This window comes from Camelus ferus, chromosome 19 (assembly GCF_009834535.1).
Source record: "Camelus ferus isolate YT-003-E chromosome 19, BCGSAC_Cfer_1.0, whole genome shotgun sequence".
NCBI classification, from domain to species: Eukaryota; Metazoa; Chordata; class Mammalia; order Artiodactyla; family Camelidae; genus Camelus; species Camelus ferus.
The window spans coordinates 5,883,187-5,888,720 of NC_045714.1; positions in this window are offsets into that span (position 1 = coordinate 5,883,187).

A 5,534-nucleotide genomic window follows, 5' to 3' on the forward strand; every position below is an offset into this window, starting at 1 on the left:
CTCAAGGACCAAAATAGTTGCCAGAGTGCCAGTCATCATGTCCATATTATAGGCAGGAAGAAGGTGGAAGTGAGGAAGAGCAAAAGGTGTGTACCTGCCAACTAACACCTCCACACAACAACTTCTGCTTGCTTCTTCCCTAGCTGCAGGGGAGGCACATTGCTGCCCATAACAAAATCAGGGTTGGCTAGTAAGGAATAGATGTTGGGAGAGTAGCCAGTCACCTCTGCCACATGAGGACTCAGTAAATACCAGCTGTTGTTATTATTGTTGCTAACCCAGTTTTAGAGAGGGGAAAAGTGAAGCTCAGAAAAATTGGGCAGTTTGCCTCAGATCTTTATTCAATTTATTTAACAAGTCTTCACAATATGCCTAGCATACAAATGCTGAATAAGACATGGGCTCCGCTCTCAAAGACATGGAATCAAGTTATTGCAAAGGGCATGGCAGGAACACTAAGTCCAATGGCTCAAAGGACAGAGCACTCAGCCTTGGGTGAGGGTGTGGGGCTGGTGTCAAGGAGGGCTTCCTGGAAGAGGTGGAATCCTTTCCATGTGGATAATAACTGTACCTATTTCATAGGGCTGTGGAGAGGGTTAAATGAGATATGTTAGTGACAAGCTTGGCACAATTCTGGGCACCTGGTGAATGTTCAAATCGAGGCAGCTCTCATGTTACTATTATTATCATTACATCATCATCATTATTATTATCTTGCTTACCTTGCAAAAATAAAAAGGGCAACTTCTCAACTTTAGAATATTTTGCAAATGAAATTATCTTCAAAAGGTGCCAAACTCCAATATGTATTTTAAAAGCAGAACAACAGGAAACAAAAATTCCCCATTTTCCGTTGACTCTAAGCCAGAAACTTGACCTTGGGAATCATAAATTTGTATCCTCTCAGGAAGAACTGGATTTTAAAAGCTGGCATCTTAAATTTTTACCTCAAGCACTTAGCTGCTGCCCTCTCTACTCAATCATAGGGAAGAAACAGCAAGGGATTAAGAAAAAAAAATTTTTTTTTTAAACATCGGAGAGTTTGGTTCTCCTGAAGAGGTCAGAAGTACAGAAGCTAATATACATTTTACTCAAGCGACCCCAAGAGAAATCAAGTTCCCTGGAAGACCAAAAGGCAAGGTAGGATCTGTTTAAAAGCAAGCTCAGAGTGCAATCAGATTGTGGGGGGGACACAAGGTAGCCACTAAGCTGAACCTCCAAAATAGCATCTGGATATTTTGGGAGTGTCCTTGGCAGAGCCCGGCAGGAACCAGGGGCCTGTCTGGACACCTCCTCCTCGGGTGCACCTAAAGAATGCATCACCCGGCCTCCCCTTGACCCAGGCCCCACCCGGGCCCCAGAGCTGTGTCAGCAGCAGTATAAATGTTACAGAGATAAAGGGAGATATTTAAACACCCAGAAATCATCTTCTAATTTAGGAACCAAGCTGCAAAATATCTTTCTCCCTTAATGGCTTGAACTGGGAGTTTAGATTCTGAACCTCTTCTCTTGCCAGGCCACCAAAACATCTTCATGTATTAATAGAAGTCGAGTGTGAGGCTCCAGGGACAGGAGGGCTGTGGGTCTTAGATTGTCTGGAATCAGATGTTAAGACCATCAGAGCACTTTCTGGGACTCTGTTTACTCTCTGCTTCCGCTGGGGCTTTTAATTGCCTCATCATTGCTGCTGTTGCTGCAGTAATTATTAAGCACTTGCATACTTGCACAAGGAGTGTGCAGTCCTTTAATTACGTTCCTTCCCGCATCATTGTCGGAGTCGAGTTGGAATTGTTCTCCCTGTTTTGCACAAAAGAAAAAGAAGGCCTGGGTGAGTGAACAAGTTCAGGGTCAAAAATTAGTCAGCATGAGGGAGATGCCGGATGTAGGTGGATACAGGGCAGGCACTAGTTCCGGGCCAGTTTAAAATGCTTGCAGGTCTGAATTCAAGATGTGTGTTTTTTTTCTTGAAGAAGTGGTTAAGGAGTGTATGTGTGTCTGTGTGCTGAATGTCCGTGTGTGGTGTTTTATGAGTTGGTCTGTATATTTGTGTCTGTGTGCGTTCCTGTGTTTGTTTGTCTATGTGCTTCCGTGTGTATATCTGTATATCTGTCTGTCTGTCTATAAGCGTAAAAGGGGGGGCAGAGGTGAGAGAGGGAGGCTGATCAGGAGACAAGGAGAAAAATCAGTTAATAAAGCGCAGAATGGCAAAGCTGGACACACCTTTAAAAATCATCTGGTCCATACTAAGCTCTCAGTGTTAACTTTGGTAGGTGTGATAATAGCACGGTGACTTCTTTTTTTTTAAGTGATTATCAAGTATTTACTGGTGAAATGACAAGAGGCTTGCAATTTGATTTAAAATACTCTGGCAAAGAAAGAGTAAGTTGAAGGGAGATAATAAAGTGAGATTGGCAAAACGTGGATAATTGTTGAAGATGGAGATCAAGGTATTTATTATATGTTTCTCTCTATTTTTGTATATGTTTAAAAGTAAGTTTTTTAAAAATCCTGTATATCAGTGCTGCAAACTAGCATCCTGTGGGTCAAACATTACTCATAAAGATGTTTATAAAAATTGAACTAGTTGCCAATATTTACAAGTAGGAGATTGCATATTAAAATCTCGATGTCCAGCTTTTCTTGAAAAATCAGAAACTCTAGTAACTCTGGTCCCACATTCCTTTTGGGTAACAAAGCTGGGAAGCAGCTGGAGAGCACCCCCTTTTGATAGGGCCTCAGTTTGCGGAAGTCCCCACCATTCTCATTCCTCCTGACACTGAGACTGTGTACCATCCCTCTTAGGTCACTGTTTCTCTTTCAGTAGAAAAAGAAGTGAAAGAGTTCTCTTGGAGCAAAGACTGTTATTTGCCACCCAAAGGTCTCATTTTTTACTTCTTTCTTACTAATTGAACTTCCTACACTATTGGGGGTGGAAATATACTTTAAAAATCATATTTCTTAGCTTCTCTTGAATCTAAGAGTGCCCTAATGATTTTGTCCCCCAGAGGACATTTGGCAATGCCTGGAGATGTTTTTAGCTGTCACAACTAGAGAGGGTGAATACCAGTGACATCTAGTGGACAGAGGTAGGGATGCTGCTACCCACAACAACTGTGCAGTCCCAAATCTCAACAGTGCTGAGGTGGGGTGGCCAATGCATCGCAAATGAAAGTTGATGGTGGGGCTTCCAAGAAAGCTTTTTGGTACCTGTCATTCTCCTTCATTTTCTCTGCAATGCAAACATGATGGCTGGAGCTTAAGTAGCTATTTTGTGACCTTGGAGAGAGACATTCTTTGCTAAAGATGGAAGGAAATGGAATCCCTGACCACATGATGGAGTTACCATCCCTGCCCCTTGGAATGCTGACCTCCAGACTGATTTTATGTGAAAGAAATAAATCTCTAATTTGTTTAAACTGTTGCAGTCAAGTAGCTGTTACTGTCAGCCAAGTGCAGTTTCTAAATGATTTATCTCATAGTTCTTTATGCTAGTGGGTAAAGGAAAGATAGACAAGAGGGCCAAATCTTAAAAGTAAAACAGGAAACGCATATTTCTTTGTGGCAATGACCCAGTCCACATCCCTTGTACATGGCACTTTTTGGCCTTTGTGGGCATTTGAGTTTGTAACTCTTGGACTGGTCCAACCCCTTCACCCAAAATATGAGGAACTGAGGCCCTCAACAGGTTAACGATGACCTGAGGGGTAATCCACAACATAGTCTTTCTCTCCTCACATTTCCAAGAAGCCAAGGCCCATGTAGAGTTAAAGAATGTGGTCTCTGGAGCAGGCCTGCCTTGGTTCAAACACTGGTGCCACCGTTTACTAGCTCTGTGACTTTAGGCAACTCACTAACTCTCTCTGTCCCTCAGTTTCTCATCTATAAAATAGGGATGATGCTAAAGACATCTATTGCCTTCAACTGTTAGGTGGATTCACATCAATCAGGGGCCCAGCAGGAGTAGAGTTTTATGAATGGACTGTTTAAAAAGGTGTGGGCAGAGTGTAGAACCCACAGATGCTACAGCACCCCAAGGCTAGTAACAGAGGGGGTGTTACCACTAGGTTGCAGTAACAGAGGGGGCATTCCAACCCCTAGACAGTAAGAGTGGAGGCGTTATCACCCTAAGCCTAAAATAGCAAAGACGAAAGTGGTTGCCAGACTTGGGAGCCCTACAAAAAGGCTGTCTGAAGGAGCTGTGACCTTCAGTCTAGGGACATAGTGGCCCAGGGTCCCAACAGGAGAGCTGGGGGAATAAATACCCAGACCCACTCTGTTCCCTTTCTCCCATCTCCTGCCAATGTCTCTCATTGGTCAAACCCAATCAGAAGCCAGAGGGCAAGAGAGCCCTTTGATGCTGTCCATATATATCACAGAGCAGAGTGAAGACTGGAGGAAGAAGGAGGAGGCTGGAGACCAGGGCTTGCATCCCTGGCTCATGACTACAAACTTCCGGACTATACCACGGGAAAGAACAGAAGGGTCCTCTCCCTCCTCCTTTCCTCTTCTCACTGGCAGGAAGGAATATGGTAGGAGCTAAAACAGCCTTTTTAGACCACAGAGTGGAAGCCACAGGTTAGGGGTGCCAAGCAATGAGGTAGTACAAGTTTGAATCCCAGATAAGGTGGAATCACCATCATCAACTGTTAACCTTTGGGACTGTTCCAGGAGAGAATTAAAGTTATTTTTTAAAGCCAGTTATTTTGGCTTTTATTATCACCATTGAACTGATACCCTGACCAATACAAGATTTAAGGGATTGGGGGTATAGCTCAGTGGTTAGAGGGCATGCTTAGTATGCATTGAGGTCCTAGGTTCAATCCCCAGTACCTCCATCAAACAAAACAAAACAAACAAAAATCCCTTAAAAAAAAAAAAAAGATTTAAATCAGGTGTTTGCTCAGACCTTGTAACTATTTTAGGCTGAGCTTTTTAAACCAAGCAAACGTGACTGGAAAGTTACAGACTCTGCTCAAAAATACTGGTGAGGGTTCTGCTCTCAAGGGAGATTCAGCATAATACAATAGGGAGCAGTGTTTGGTGGAAAAAAAATTTTTTTAACATCTAAAATTCCTGTGGAATTGAGATGTTCAGTAAGCCAGGTTCATTTGTCAGCGATCCAACCACTCTAAGCTCATAGGGGGCCCACTTCCTAGTTGCTACCGAACAAATCCTGAGATGAGCTCTGATTGGACCAATCTGTACCACATGCTCATTCCTGAACCAATCATGGTGGTCATTGTAGTTCAATTGTTCTGATTGGCTGGAGCTGAGTCACGTGCTTTTGTCGGCGGCAGTATCACGGGAACCTCCTGCAGTGAACTTGTGGAAGGAGTGGTTCCAATGGAAACGCAAGGTGCTTGGTACAGAAGAGAATGCGAAAGATGTTGGAGAAACCCAAATTAACAAACATCCTTTTGTACTCACCAGTATGAAAAGAAAGAAAATTTAGAAAATAACATTAAGTATCATGGCCCCGGTTGCCGTGGGATTTCAGATCAGCCTCTCGGCAAGATTTCTTTTCGGCAAACAGA